Source organism: Anser anser (assembly GCF_964211835.1).
Source record: "Anser anser genome assembly, chromosome: 4".
NCBI classification, from domain to species: Eukaryota; Metazoa; Chordata; class Aves; order Anseriformes; family Anatidae; genus Anser; species Anser anser.
Genome location: NC_139724.1, coordinates 31277932 through 31294529, shown reverse-complemented (window position 1 = coordinate 31294529; position 16598 = coordinate 31277932). Strand labels below are relative to the sequence as shown.

Below are 16598 nucleotides of genomic sequence, written 5' to 3'. Positions count from 1 at the left end.
GGGTTATAAAGAGTCTAATATCTAAAAGGACACTGTCAAGGTTGGGTTCACGTGTTAGATTTTGGCAGTGTCGCCATCCCCAGCTCATTTGAATCTGCTCAGCAGTTATTTCTATGGATGAGCCCAAGCTGTGATGCTCAGATAAGCATTTTTAACTCTGAAGATTTAGGTTGCTCTGGGTTGGAGTGGTACTTCATACCAGCACACGAGGAGTCAGATAGGTGCTGATTCAGAATCCAGCTCCTCTTAACTCTGACGTGCAGGGACTTATGATCCAAAGATTTGGTTCATATCTATCTCTACTTTTGTACAATTGTGTTCGTAAATATCTGTACAGAGAGAGAAGACTATTCGTTTAAAAAAAAAAAAAGATAAATGGCAAACACTAAGAGAGTGTAAAATATTTTTTAAAGTATTAAACATAAATCTCTAAATTGTTTCTTTAAGGAAGCAGTTTTCAAACCATTAAAAGGTAATTCTAAGCAGTAGCTAATAAAATTCTTTATTATGAAGGAAAAGAAAAGAAACCTTGGCAATGTCTTTTTAAATTAAGAACAATGATAACTCAAATTAGGTGCAAGTCTGTAGTGATGAAAATATAAAAACTTTCATGAATCTTAATCACGAATATTCTTTGCAATCTGAAGTTGCCATATGTTTTAATTATGTGTATTTAAAGACGATAGCTCTATTTAGAAAGCAAAAAGGAATCCTAGGAGGGATGCGATAACATTAATTTAAATGCTAATGCAAGTCAAAGCAATGTAGTATTTCTCTAGCTTTCCCTGTAGATAAAATAACCATGCATTTGGTTAAAAAGCTTATACTTTTCTGCATTGTGGATACATTGCCTCCCACAGTCTCAGTAAATCTATATTTTATTTTAGACTTAAATAAAATTTGATATATGACTTGCAGTTTTAGTTGGAATCCATTTTGGGGGGCTTGAGCAAAATATTTCTTGAATACTGCAGAGGACAGAGCATTTATCAGAAACTCTAAATCCCTTTTTGTAGTACAAGCTCTGAGCCTGTTTCTGCAAGCATACAAACACAGTGTATACTCTCAGTGCAGTCAGCAAAGAGGTATATACAGTGTTTTCAGTACTAGACAAACCTACCAGTAATTTCCCCTTGATGAAACTAAACCATTTCTTGATGCATCTGTAATCCATAGGTGTTCTGTGCATTACTGCTCATCAGGAATGTTGGGGAGTACATTCTGATTTTTAATGTTCAATGCTAGAATGACCAAACTAAAATAACTTTCATATGGTAATCTAAACTTTCTGAAAAAGTAGAACTGCATTACTGTATACAGTGGAAAGCTATTTATTGTACCTCTGGTCTTATTCCTCTGAAAATCGTAGCGTACAAAATATTTGTCAAGCCTGATCTGATGTATATAACTGAAATAATGTAAAGTTATATTTTCATGTTTTTATACTTAACAACATGATGGGAATACATAATGTATGAGTATTTCAATTACAGATTATATGGATTGGATAATACACATCTCGGATAAAAGCAGTAATCATAGTTTAATATCCATGTTACAGTACATCAGTATATCGCTATATAAAGAATGTCTGTGTGCATTTAAGTGAAAAGTAGTCAAGAGTGATGAAAGCTGTCCAAGGGTTTTTTTATTCATTTTATATGAAAATGTTATGGAGCAACCAAAATGTTTATGAATTCAAACTTGTATAAATTTCAAAATGTCCTTTACTGTAGCTTTTTGTTTACAGTACAGTATCTTATTTTCTGCTTTGTTAAATGAGTAACAGTACAAAGCTGGACATACACTTTCTAAGACATTAACGTTCCCGTTTTTTCATGTATACCTATATGACAGAAAATGCTTCTGATTTTATTTTTCAATCTAACACATGATGGCTTTTCTGGAGTGTTGTATAAACTTCAATCATACATAAAAAATCTTCTTAAAAAAGGCAAAAGACCTTTAATGTCTGTTTAGTATTATTGAAATCTGATTCATTATTTATTACAAATGTATTTTCTAAAGGTTTTACAAAGAGCAAACCTGTTTTTCCTCACAGACATAAATTTTCCTTGAAGAGTTTTGCAAGAAGATATCTTCCCTCAAATCATCTTATCACTCAAGGGTAGATTTACTGTAGTTCATGTTGTCACTAAATGAAGTAATGTAACTTTCTTGCCAGTAATATAATTTTATTTCTGGAATGTAACCTTCTTGATCATGCTTATAAAGGCAGTGTGATAGGTTGTTATGCTAGCAAGTTAAATATCTATTTGATAACTCTACTTAAATATTGTCATCTCTTTCTTGGATCAGTTGTTTTTGTTTGTTTGTTTGTTTGTTTTAAGTTCAATAGATTGTTGATATGTCCAAACTAGAGAAAGGACCGGAAAAATGGCAAGTATTTTTGGTATATATTGGTAGTGTTGCTACAATAAATCTAGATCTGTAAGAGAGAATTCGCTCTTAGAGACACTGAAGACTTGCGATGTGAAAAGTTAAACTTTTTTCTTTAACGTATTTTATATTTAACAGTGTGTGTGTCTTAGGGTATCAGCCTCCTTTTGGCAGGTAGATATGAACAGTGCACAAATAATTGTATTTTAAAATACAAATATGTGATTTCAATTGTCTTTTGATACAGTCATATGGATATAGTGGTCACCAGAAAAACAGTCTGGATGATATCTGTGGAGGTTACTTAAACCTGTTTCATGATATGAAAGTTCATTGTTTATTAAATCTTTTGATTTATCCTGTCATGGGATCACAAAAATTTGCTGACAGAGTCCTAGCAGGTCCAAATTATCTTAGGAATTGATGTTATATCAAACACTTAAAATAGGTCGGCAAATGATTTAAGTGTGGACTTAATTTTAAGCATTTTTCCTAGCATTGTTTTTTTTAGATTACAACATTGGGTGCTACATACCTGTGTAAGATACAACAGAATTAGGAAATTGTATACAACAATGGCACCTATTTGACAAATTTCATTCAATATGTGCCAATCAACAGGTTGTCTTGAAACTTCACTCTTGCTACTCCTAGTACTCTAAACTTTGGGGCTACTTCAAATAACTCTATGGTAAAATTACTCTACTTTTTTTTTTTTTTTTTCTGCCTTGAATGCTCTTTCCTAATTCCCCAAAGACATAGATTCATAAGTATGTCTAGATCTAATATCTGGGGATGTACAGGACCTTGAAGTGAAAACAACTTCATAACAAGAACTCTGAATTAATTCCTAATTGCATTTAGTAGATATTAACTCCTTGTACCCCAAGTAACTGTAATTTTTGTAATACATCTATTTTTAGAAATTTCGTTAATGTAGTGAATATCACTTCGATGATAACAACTTCAGAATTGGTTGTTTAGTGCTTTAACATACAGTTTATTGAATTGGTATACTTTGGGGAAAAAAAAGTGAAATCTTCAAAATATGATTTTTGTAAACAAGTGCGAAAAAAAGGAACATGTTAAGATAAGATACAGAAGTTCTGAGGATTACAGATCTGACTCACATGCAGCTTTCACGCTTCATGAGGTCTTCCTGCAGTCCCTTACCTTTTCATTAGGGCATATTCCATGATGTGCTTTCTTTTCTCTTGCCCCACCGTATGCAGTTAGTTTTAATGCATACTTTTTTTTTTTTTTTTTTTTAGCTTGGTAGGCAGGTAAGAAATACAATTACTGTATATAACGTTTACTATAATTTTTTTTTAAAAAAGAGGATTTTTCAGTCATTAAAAATTTTTGTTATAGCTCATTTAATATGTCTCCATTAAAGAAGCAGTGATGATAAATTTGGGAAAGATTTCTTGGATCAGCTAAACCTGTAATTCAAGTGTCATCATCCACTGCACTATTCTTATACTAATCTCCTTTGTACATCTCTTATTGCTAATGAGAATGAAAAAATTGGCTACCTCTAGAGACATTTCAGTGTTTTATCTACCGGAGTGGTAAGAAAATACTTTCTTCATACCTAAAAGAAAAACATGATCTCAATTAATTCCACTGTCCAGTGAATGGCTTCATAGCATTTGCTCAAAATTCTTCCTCACAATACGTTTAACCGTCACCGAACAGGAGAGGACCGTTACTGCATGCTGTAGGCATAGAAAAAAAAAAGTTTAATTTCTCATTATTTTTAACTAATGCTGACTTTTAAAGACTGCCTTTTCTGTGTTAAAGCAGTTATTCTTACTAGTCTTCCTTTTAAAGACTGTGATTGAATATATATATTTCATTTAATATAAAATTTATTTGTTTGCTTTAAAGTTTGCAACCCTAATTTTGAAAATTAGAATTAAAAAAGAGCGGCTAAACATTAGTGCCTAAACTAGCTTCTTGAGATTGTCCTCAGTTCCCATCTCGAGGTGGGAGAAACTCTACAAAGAAATGGGTTCCAGTGGACCCCATGTGCCATGGACCTCACTGCCTCCTCTGCATCTTCTCATAGACAAAAGGAAGCAGGTGAGCAAAGTTGAGGTAGGAGTTGGAGTGGTGGTTTCATGTCACTCTTTTGTCCCCCTCAATCCTGACACAGCATCCAAAATAGACAAGAAATAGAATTTAACCCTGTTTTCAAAGGGTAGAAAATATACTTGCAATTAATTCTTTTCCTTTTTAAAACACCACTGTTAATGAGGTTTGGAAATTATAATTCTGTTTCAGCTTATAGTAAACAATTCTTAAAATTGGAAGTAAAACCTGTTTACAGTCTCATTTACTGTCAGCAATGCATACATGTACTAGCTTTTTAGATGGATCCTTCTGGCAGATGCTTTATGGGAGCATCAAGAACATTTTGTTAAAAATATATTTGGAAGTTTTTACATGACAAATTTTTACGTTATTTTTTTTATTGTTACTGCATGTCCTTCAGCAGTGTGTTCGAGTTAAGAGAAAAATGCAATTAAAGGGTCAAGTTATAGCTCTTTCACTTAATAGTATGCTCTACCAATACAATAGTCTACTTCAGTAGTTGGTTTCCTTGTGCGTTTCAGTTTAAATCACAAACACATTTTGGGTTACCTGGTATTTCTACATAGTGGAATATTCACAAAAATATCTTTTCTATTTTTGAAAGAGTGGATACTTTTTATGCTGTCGCATTGACTAAAGATATAGTAAAACAAATTACCTTCATGATTTTTACTCAGGTGCTTGCTTCTATATTTGTTACTATTATTTTTAATAATTTCACAAAATAGTGGAAGAGTATTTCAATAAATTTGGAATTAAGTTGCTTGGTAGCTGATAGAATTTAGCTGTAGTGGGAATTTATCATTCAGTTTAATGTGTTAATTAATAAGTGGAATTGCTGGTAGATGAAAATGAAGGTTGTGGATGATCTAATATATGTGTATGTACACGTATCCATTCACAAATATGGAAATGCGGTAGTTAAACTAAGGCTGAGTTTGATAAGGCCAGGATTTCACCTCAGATGCATATTCAAAAAAGGTGATAACTGCAGCAATAATTCATAGTAGGGCCAGTAGCAAGAGAAAAGTTCATTATCAAGTGCCTTACACACACACACACACACGCACGCACGCAAAGCATCATTGCCTCTCACTTCATCAGTAGAGATGATGGGTTTATGTATATATACATATTTATATATATATATATATATAAATATTTTTCTCAGTTTAAAGTGTCTTACCTGTTTAAAAATCCACGATTGGAGAAGCTCAGGTTTAGTTAAATCTAGCATTATATGAACAAGGACAAATAGAGCATAACTATTCGTAAGCTATTACTTGATTTTCTGAACCAAAATTTCTATAAGAAGTTAGTGCCTCCAGAAAAAATATACTGGGCATTGACAGGGCTTGATACTACACTACCTACTTTGAGCACAGTGCAATAATATGCACTGCCATGGTGCTGTGGCAGAATTCTGTCCACATTTTGTATTACTTTTTATTGGCATAGACTAGCATAAGCTATAGGAAATCACCATCACAAAGTAGGCCTGACATTTCATTTACAGAAAATTTCTATTTAGTGGTTGTATCTGCGGCATTATCATGTTCTTTAAATCTGCACTTTCTGAATATAAAAATAAAGCATGAGATAAACATTTTTAAAGCCATGATCTTCATTGAGAAAGTTACTTTACTTAACATGGCTATACTTACCTAAAGTACTTGCTTTCCACAGGAATACTTGTCACTTTTTTCACTCTATCTTCTTTCTTCTTTTAAACTCTTGAGGATCTAATGATGTTATATTTTTTATATATATATATATATATATATTTTTTTTTTTTTAATTGTGGTAGATCCACAGTAGATGTGAGAGGTGTTTATCAATACTGCTTCATCCACCTTATAAGCTGCTTTCTATTGGAGATCCTTGTAGTTTTCTACTTGTAATCTACTTTTTGATCTTTTATCATTGAGAGAGATTTTTGGAACACTGAGGAACATTGAGTGTCCTTGTGAACACCACTTGCTGTTTTGAGATGTTGCCCTCAGCTGAAGACTGTGTCCAGTGGACTGCATCTTTTAAAGAATCTTTCTCAGTCAGCAGGGTCAGAGAGAGTAAGGTAAAATACTTTGGTTGAAGACCAGAGGAGCTGGGGCATTCATTTCAGCTTGGGTGGGAATAAGTCTGAACCTCCCAGCCACCCATGTGCAGTCAAGCAGTGATCTCTGCTGGGGTCACCACATTTGTGCTAATGCTGGCAAAAACCGAACTGTTAGCACAGTCAACATGCAAAAGCTATTTCTACACTGTTAACGTGATGCTGAAGGTAGCAGAGCTGCCCCCTTCTTCCCCTGTCGGAACTTTCAGGAAAGCTTTTTTCCTTCAATGAACAGCATTCATCCACATATGGAAAATTCAGAATCTAACTTTGAGAAATTGCATTAATATAAAATAATCATACATTTTCTGGGCCTAAAGGAAACTCAGCATTCACCCTCCCTCCAGAAAACTAAGCACAGCCATCTTGGCTGGGTGAACAATTTTATGGAGAATTTCCACAAGGCAAAAATGTTGCTAATTTATGAATATGAGTGATGACATCATATATTGTCATAAAAGAAAACCTGTAAACTTCCCAGTAGGCAGGATCATGAGGTGTTATTGGTTTGGTAAGATGCTAGGTTAGATTTTACTAAGTGGACAGCATTTTTATATGCACGATGTAATATGCTACATAAATCAGAGACGTATTGGCTTGCTGAGTGATTTTTATGCGGCATCAAACTTGTATAATAATATATATACAAATAATGCAATTATGTTTTTTAACTTTTAAAAAGTATCCTTTGATTACTTACCATAACCTAAATTAGAAGTAATACATATCATTGAAGTTGTCTTAGTACAAAACAGCTCAATGTGACAACACATCCAATCTACAATATTTATTTTTCTTTTTTCTTTTTAAATATCAGTAGGGAGGGGAAAAATGCATCTTGCTATAAGGAATAGGCAAAAAAAGAGTAGATAAAAGAATGCAAAAATGTCTAAGTGACTGGGATGGGGTATTGAAGCCATGATTTTTACTGGTAGACTAGGCAGTGCTAGGTTAACAGTTGGTCTTGATGATCTTGGAAGTCTTTTCCAACCTAAGTAATTCTATGTTTTCAAGATACAATGTTGATTAGGAAATAAAGTAGAACTTATGTTCTCATGTAAGTTAGAAGGAAGATGATCGGTGGACTTTTGTGTTGGAGCTGAATTATAAAATCTGTCATAATGAGTTTAGACACTGAACATGGCCTTCTACATTTAATGTTTAGATCTATCTACTTTCCATGTATTAGCTATTTCAGGCTACTTTGTGAATTTGCTATGAACCAGACTTGCTGATTACCTAAATCCAGTTACAGTTCTGGCTGTCTGCATCAAATCAGTTTTAAATCTGGGAGCAAACTAGGCCTTTTTTTTTTCTTTTTTTTTTTTTTTTTTTCAAATTAGGAGTTTCTTTTCAGCTGGCTTGCTTGTATTTTAAAGTCCATTTTAACAGCTAAGTAGGGTAATTATTTTCTTTTCTTTCTGGTGATACTCTTTGGGTCTTTAAAAGCTGTTGACTAAAATTGGTTAAATGATTAAAAAAAAAAAAAAAGTGTTTTCCAAGGAGAGATGTGAATTATCAGTCAAGACAGTATATTTTTTAAGATGCTGTTTTGTTTGTTTGTTTGTTTTTTTACTGCTGAAGGAACAGAATGCTTCATGCTATAGCAGAGAAGAAAGATGTTCCTCGTAAGATATGAGGAACTGTTGCAAGCGAATATAGGTGAGATTTTTTTTGTATGGCTTATATTTCAAAAAGTTTTATCTTTCTACTTGTTCTCCTTTCACTACAGCTTTTTGTAAGAAAAAGAAAGTCAATCTTCTCTCTAATCATCCTCTGCTCTTACACGCTCTGATCAGATTGATTGGCATCAGGAAAGCCACCTGGATACCTTGGAAAATGTGCCCTTATTGGTGTAGATAGATGGTAGAATTGCCCAATATAAAAATAGATGTATTCTGTCTGATTTCATTTCCATGTGGATATGATTTTTCACTTGTTTTGTACAGTTTTGTTTGTGGTGCAGCTGTGGATGCAGAGATCAGTGGGGAAAATAAGGCAAATATGTTGTTTCTCAAAACAATAGTACAGAATATGACAGAGCACTCCTGAAGAGTCTCTGCAGGAAGGTATTTGAAACAAATGCCTTTTAAAAAATTGACTTGCCTCTGAGCATCCTCTAATGAGAGGCAAAGCTATGTGGCTTCTGTGTTTTGTAATTGTCCTCCCCGGAGAAGAAAATCCTTTTCTAAAGGTCAAGAATTTACATACTGAGATACTTTTGCAGACTCAGCCCTAAGTGACTAAATTCTATACAAAAATGTAAGTGCTGATATTGAACATGCAACGAAATGCACAAAATAAATTTCTTTAAAATGTAAATTAGTATGATACGTTACCTTTCAGTTATATCATCAAACCCAGCAGTCTCAGCTGTTGTCTTTTTTGTTTGTGTTGTGTTTTTTTTTTTAGTTATTATATTATTATTTTGAATCAGTACAAAATGCGTGTGACTTAATGCTCTGTCTCCCTCTAAAGTAGAATTCCATCACCATTACATACCATTTGCAATTTCTAGTATGAACAGATCTATAGTAGATGTCCTCATCAAAATCACTGTCTTACGGAGTTTAGCTCATGTTTTATTTCAGCTTCTGAAGAATTAATCCTGTATGTAAGTCCTACCATCAAATATTGATCCTACTGGTAACATTGTTGAATATTGATTTTGGTAATAAAAGTCTTTATTTTTCTAATAAATAGAAACAAAAAAGAAAAAGTCTAAGAAAAGTCTGACAAGGAAGTGTCACTGAATCATATAGGATCCTTTTCCCACCTGCTCATTTCAAACCACTGCCACGTATATTATGAATACTGTGAAGAACAAAAAGATGCTGTTTTTTCCACCACTTTCACAATTCGAAATCTGGATTAGAAATAGGATAACATTGTTACTCAATTTTAATGTGTTTTTTTTTTTGTTTTTTTTTTGTCCATTATTGTATTTGTGACTGAAACATCTTGCACACTGTTTTTCTCCCTCTTAGGAACAAAAAGATGATGTATGGGACATCACAGATATATTTCTGAAACCCTCTGCAGATATTGTCATTTGTCTGTATGGATGCTTGACCATTTCCTGTCTTCATTCCTCTTAGATCTGTATGGCTGATAAGATTTAAATCCTCTGGACTTTGTATGTCTTCATGTTGGAAAACTGTTTTGTAACCTGTTAACATTCCCTAGGTGGTTAATGATTAATTCCCAATGGTTAATGATGTCATTTAGATACAACATTTAATTTATATAATACCTTGAAGCATATACAGTGTTTTACAAAGAATTAAATATTCATGGCACTCTAAAGTGAAGACTTAAGCATGCAAGTTAGAATACTGAGGATAAAAGATGATAGTGAAGAAAGGTATAGGACAAATGAAATGTGAGATATTGCAGGCCGGTTGTGGTGATGTAAACATATTTTCTGTTTTCTTTTGTGTTTAATTCTAAGGCATCCATCTTTGATTCTAAATTGTCTTAATAAATAATGGAGTAAGATATAGAAATATATATATCGCAACTTCTACCTGGTGACAATACTTATTCCAGCTAAAATGGTTTTTGCTCTAATAGTAATAACTGAGGAAAAGAAAATCCTTTCTCACAAGCATCTTATGGTACTGATTTTACTTAGCTTCTTGGAATACTTTCTTCATTTCCTTTTGGAAGCTCATCATTTGAGTTTCAGAAAGACAGGCAGCTGCAAACATAAAATGCAAGTGTGACTGGAACTTGCTGAATCATTCTGTCTTTGCCAAATAAGTGTGTCTGTTTTTTTTTTGTGTGCGCTTTTGTTGGTTTTTTTTGTATTTTTCTCCACTTTTCTACTCTGAACTTGAGGAGGCAGTACATTTTGATGGCAAGTGAGTTCTGAAATCAAACAAACCAATGTGACACCTAGATATACGGAAATTAGCTTTCAAATTAGTTTCTTACTGTGACTGAGCTCAGCAGCTTCTATGTCTTCTACAAGATGGATTGCCCTCTGTGTTGTTTTACATGTTAGTGATTGTTATAAATGACAATAAGAACCGTGAAAATTTAAATTTCCATGTTAATAATCTTTCCAGTTCCATTTGTCTGTGTGCTTGTGTTCAATCAGCCATGTAAAGTGTCTTGTTTCAGATACATTCAATTGTAGTCAGGCCTGTAATTTCCATGTTTATTTGGAGACTTTATTAAATAAATTACGTAGCATTCACTAAACATGGAGTTAATCTTTCTGTTGTTCCTTCAAGTTGGTACAGACTTGAGACCTGGTTTAATCATGACATTCCTTAGAAGAGTTCTTGATAGAGGAATGACAGTACACTGTCCATAATTTTCTATGCAAAAGCTACCCATCCTTCTATTTAACCTAAATTTTACTTTGGGAAAAAAGTAAGTTTGATTGACATAAAACAAGGTATTTTATAAACTCCAAAACTCATGTATTCTCCTGCATTACAATCTGCATCACACTCACCCAAAAGGCAAATCTAACCTGATCTCTAAATGAGGAAAATAATGTATCATTATATTAATAATAATTGTTTTAATCTTTGGATTACAATTTGCACAAAAAGCCTGTCGTTCTTAACTGAAGTGCTGATATCAGTTTTGTTGAAAATATACTTTTGCACAAGTAAGTTGTATTCAAGCAGTGGGGATGGATGACTATCACCTTTTATGAAAAAGATTCCCTTGAAAACAAGTCGTCTTTGAAATGAAAAATATCCTGGCACTGAGTTCAAAGATTTCCTGCTTCCAGACACTGCATATTTAAAGGCAGAATGATCCATGCATGTAAAAACAGTGAAGGAAGGACAAGGGCTGGGCCATTAATTGGCACAGAGTAAAATACTTATTTTTAGGGACTGAGAATGGTAAAATGTGAATTTGGAACCATTCCTGTGTCCATTTGTCTATCCATTTGTCTGTTTCACTTTTCTCTGCAGGTTCCATAGGAGGAAAAAATAAATAAAAAATAATCACATATTTCCTTTTGCTGGCAAAACAAATGAAAAATAAAAAATAATAACTTCAGGCACCAGACATGGCACATATACACAGATTAGATTGGTGAAAGCATCTTGCATAGTGTTATTTTTTTCTACAAACTATCTTCTTATCTTTTAAACATTCAGTATGTCTGGTATCTAAATTGAACAGTGAAAATCTCTTATAAGCAATTTATCAGATTTTTCCTCCACATGCCTTTGCCAATTAAGATTTCCCCAGTGATTTCCAAATCTCATCAAAAGACTTTTTATAACGAAGAAAGTTAGACTGACATGAAGACGTTTGAGACATCCTGCTTGCAGGGCGATCTGTGCTACAGATGACTGGCAGAATACCCAGAATAGCAGTCTTCTGAGACAGCTTCAGAATTTATTTTTCACGGTCACTGGGAAATGAGACAGAAGGAGAGAGAGAGAGAGGAAAAAGAATTTAAATACACAGAAATGATATGTCTAGGATTCTGAAGTGCTAGCCTGACAAATGAAAAAAGGCCAGATTAGCATTAAAACACATGTTAAACCCATGGGCCATTTCCAGGGTCATTAAATCACTATTAAATTATGATTTTCAAGCATTAATTTTTGTAAGTAATGAGCCAAGCATGCTCCCAGCCAATTCTAATGGACAGTTTAGGAATGAGTGTCCCAGTGATCATTCCCATTCAGCATTTTGTGTGTTGTTCCAATATTTTTGGAGTCTAGGAAGGTTTGCTGTAATAGATGGAGGCTATTCCATGCCCAATACCTTGAGTGCATGGGAACATTCTTGCGTATTTAGTTTAGCAGTATAGAAGTCACCTGTGGGAAATAATTAGAGTGAGTGGAGGAGTGCTGAGTCTTGAATTTTGAGGAGACCTGGAGATTTCTTTGGATAAAGAAGCTATGTGTGGCTGAGATTTTTATTAAAAACTTTTGGTCCAGCCCCCCTTGGTAGAATACTCGCATTAGGAGACACATCTGGATTAAGTTAAGAGATTACCAGAAATACCTAAAGTAATAGGACTGATAATATGAAGAATTTTTAATAGAGGTCAGAAAGAGTAAGAACAGATTAAGAAAAATCAGCCCACAATAGATTTTCCAAAAGCTATTAGAGACCAGTTTTGTGTAGGTGTTTTTTCTGTTGTTTCTTGTTTGTTTGTTTCCATACATAAATATATTAATACCAAAAGAGAAAATAAGGAGTTGATATGCACTGGTGATTAATATCAGTTTGGTTGTAACTTAGAGAATTAGTGTACATTTGGGATCAGTTTTAGCAAAGAAATCTGGCGAATAAATTGCAAAGGGTTTCTTCTTTAAAGCAAAGGAGCTGTAAGGTAGGAAGGAATATGGATGAAGGAGATTGCATTACAAAAGTGAATATTACACTGGAAGAGGAAGTTCAAAATTCTGTTTATCAAATATCAGCGTTAGGATCAGCTGTGTTCTAATATATGACCCTGACACAAGGAGAGGAAAAGTCCTGGCGCAATTTGCTTGATGAAATGAAGATGAAATGCCGAAAGAACTGGATGCGTTTGAGGACTGAAGTTATAGAAAGAAGTCTAAATAGCATAAAATGAAAGGCACTTAAGGCACTTGGAAAAAAAAATTTAGCACAACATCAGATCGAAGGCAGGGGGGAACCTGCTGTTTTGCTTCCATGCCAGTCGATAGTGAACGGCTCATGAAGACTGGAGATCACACATACCGTGTGTTTTGCTGGACTACTCTTCTGGCCTCAAGCAGCTTGTGGTTCGGGGACTCCCATAGACACAGATAGTGTCTTTGCATTTCATATCCTTCCCAGCAACTTATCTAGTCACTGTGAACTCATCTAAGCTTTTGGCAGCCGCAATATCCAGTGTCAGGAATTGTCATGGGTTAACTAAACATTATTTAAAGAATTTATTTTTTTCCTTGTGTTTGTCTTAAATCTGTTACCTGGTAATTTTGTTGTTGTTGTTGTTGTTGGATCCTCCTCATTCTTGTAGCATGACATTTCTCATTCTCCCTGATCTGAACTGAGAGGCTTATTAGCTATCATATGAAAAAAAATTCACAAAGTTGAGCCTCTTTCATGTAACAAAGTAGAGGTGGGAAAATAACTTCCTCCCAAGAGGGAGAAAACCAGCTCACTTCTAAAAAATAATGCTGGTACCAGAGAAAGGTGAGAAAATTGGTATGGCATAAATTTTGGGTGGATTGTGAAAATTTCTAGTTTGAGAGCAGCAGAACCTCTTGGCAGTCAGGTCAGAGGGCTGTGCCCTGAATAGGCAGTGCACAAGTGAGTATGGTTTTCGAACAGCCCTTTTTACAACAGATATCTCTCAGAGGATACCAGGTCCCTATTTTCAAAAGATCACCTCAAGCAAGGGTTCAGAGCTCAAATACATACCTTTGTCTCACTCTACTAGCAAAATCATGAAAATGCATTGCCATGTGTGAGAGCTGGTGATGGGATTCAGCTCAGTAGGAGGCCCCTTCCCTCCATACGCTCCTATATGATCTGGTGTGACCTGTGTGGTCAGTCAGATTTACATGTCTATGTATGTCAGCCATTTTACAAAAAGTCAAAAAGGCACATGGCGCCCTTGTATCTGCTAGATCTGTTATTAAAAGTGACTTAAAAGAAAACAACATCAACAAAACACTTTGGTTTGAATACAGGACACCTTGGTTTTATCCCTTCTGTTGTGTGAGCACATTTATGAAAAATCTCTTTTCTGTCGTGCAGGTGTAACTTTCATATCTAGTGCTACAGAGTATTTTCAGAGATGAAATGCAAAACCAGATCCATTTTGCAATGTACATCTGAACAATCACTGGGTAGAATTGGTGCAGAAAAGATGGTGACTGAAGAGAAACTGGACCCAATCCTTCTCCAATGACTCAAGGAGAAAACCAAAAATTCCATGTTTTCAGCAAAAGAAGGACGGAAACAAGATTATGCCTCTCACATGGGCATCTTGTAGAGTCAGGGTTCAGCTTTTACTAAGTAGGATTTGTCCAACAGAGAGTTAAGTACTCCACAGGAACTGGAGCAGCTGCATTAGGGGCAGATACCCTGTCAGTGTGGGTTATTCTCTGTTTTGCTCCAGGGTTCTGATCCTTTCATTGCCTAACTGCATACACTTTTGTTTGTGATTTCTGCCTGGAACAAGCCAGACAGCTCCCTCAGAGAGAGAGCAGAGGCACTGTTTAAGATAGCTTGGCTCCACTGTTCATTTCTGACAGCACAGATGCAGCGTGAATCATCTTGCTCAGTTTATGCTTTTAGGTTGCTCTGAAAGGTGGTGGCCTTGAAGAGTTTAAATGTGAATCAGTTTAAATGTGAAGAGTTTAAATGTGAATTTAATTTGTAATACAGGCTGCCCAGATGGGATAGGTGTACACCAAAGAGCTTGGATTCTGTAGAAGGCATAACCAAATAAGGGGTTACCCTGGGGGAGAGGAACATAACTCAGGACTCCCCCTGCCTACATGAGCATTGCAGCTCCTGAAGAAAACTACACCGGCTTTGCCTGTACTTCTTAAGCAACTGAACTTGGCAAAGGTTCTTCTCAGATTGACACTGAAAAGATGAAAACACCTCCAAAAGCATGATTATAGGCTTAGATTGAAGCTGGACATTCTGAAGCTTGGTTTAGTTAAGATTTGCATGCCTTGTGCTAGGTCAAAAGGCAGATGTCGAAGCTCCCAGTGAAAGATGCTTAGAAAAACCTAGGCAGCTTCTGAGATGGGTGGTAGCAGATTGCCAAAACGCTGTGAGGCTTTAAATCTTAGATGTAGACAACTTTTACAGATCTAGCTGAGAGATTGCCTTGATAAATTCTTTTAAATTACCATGAGTTGGTTTGTTAAGTTACAAATGAGGTATAAGTAACCTCTCTTTTACTACTGATATCTGTGAGGATAACCTTGATAGGGAGCCACAATCTGTGCATTTTTTTCCTGTCTAAAGAGAATGCAACTGATATGCTGAAGCATAAATCCTGCAGAATAGGAAAGTGTGAGGGAAATAATCTTAAACAGAATACCCTATACATGTGAGCTGGCATTGCAGATATTTTTAGGGTCTCTGATCTTTAGATTCAGATTTTTGTAATAAAAAAAGAGAGAAAATGTGTAAAAACTAAGGCTGCTCAACCTCGATTACTGGTATTTTATGCTAAATTGGGTTGTTCCTGCCAGAAACATTAAGCTGGCAAAGGGAAGCTTAGATGTCTTGTTATCCTATTGCCAAGAAAGACACGATTTTGAAAGCTCTACAGGGTGGACCGAGAGGCTCTTGCTGCCAATCTGTTCCAGTATTCACTGAAGAATGACTAGAATCAGCATTTCTTTGAAGAAATAGTGCTTCAGGCTTCTCTGGATGTGCACCGAATAGATTTTAACAATGGTGTTTATTTATGTAACATCTCTGAGGATCTTGGTTTTGCTCTATGGTGCAGGCTGTACTAGATTTTAAAGAAGCCAATGGCATCCAGAATAAGTGTTTGTCCTTAAAAGCATATGTAAGAAAAAATCTGAGGTAGTGCTGCTAAAGCATAAAGTAAAAATGAAGACCTGAAGTCCCACAGTACTCTACAAAAGGATACACAAGATTTCCTAGAGGAATAAGTTGTTTCTTTTAGAATTATTAATCATCTCTGTCCTAAGGACATATTCAGTGAGAGGCATAAAATCATGTTAAATATGTAGGCAAAAAATATGTTTCATTTTATGGGTGATTCATAATCAAGTTGCAACAGCATGGAAATAGACCTATGAATTCTTCAGATTGCTGACATTTAGAAAATTAATATGAATTTTAATTTGCTTTCATAGTGGACTATGAATCAGACAACAATAAGTGTCAGGAAAAAAAGATTCTAACGTGAGAGAATTCGCCCAGCAAACTAAAGAGAAATGAGCATACCATTCCTTCATTCAGAAGAAAAAACAAAAACACTGTGAAAAACAAACAACAACAAAGAAAAAAAATGAAATACAATGCTTGTTGG

General features: G+C 34.8%; 1 protein-coding gene across 6 annotated transcripts in view; it reads left to right on the top strand.

Moving 5' to 3' along the window:
• Positions 1 to 10813, top strand: part of GRIA2 (glutamate ionotropic receptor AMPA type subunit 2) — a 106440-nt gene extending 95627 nt beyond the window's left edge. For 5 of the 6 annotated variants that reach the window (XR_014583358.1, XM_083833732.1, XM_083833733.1 and 2 more), the window contains one exon: positions 1 to 10813. This exon is cut by the window's left edge and continues 932 nt beyond it. The gene's annotated coding sequence lies outside the window, so the exon portion shown is untranslated. The other variant, XR_014583357.1, reaches the window with a different exon arrangement.
• The last annotated feature ends 5785 nt before the right edge of the window (positions 10814 to 16598 follow it).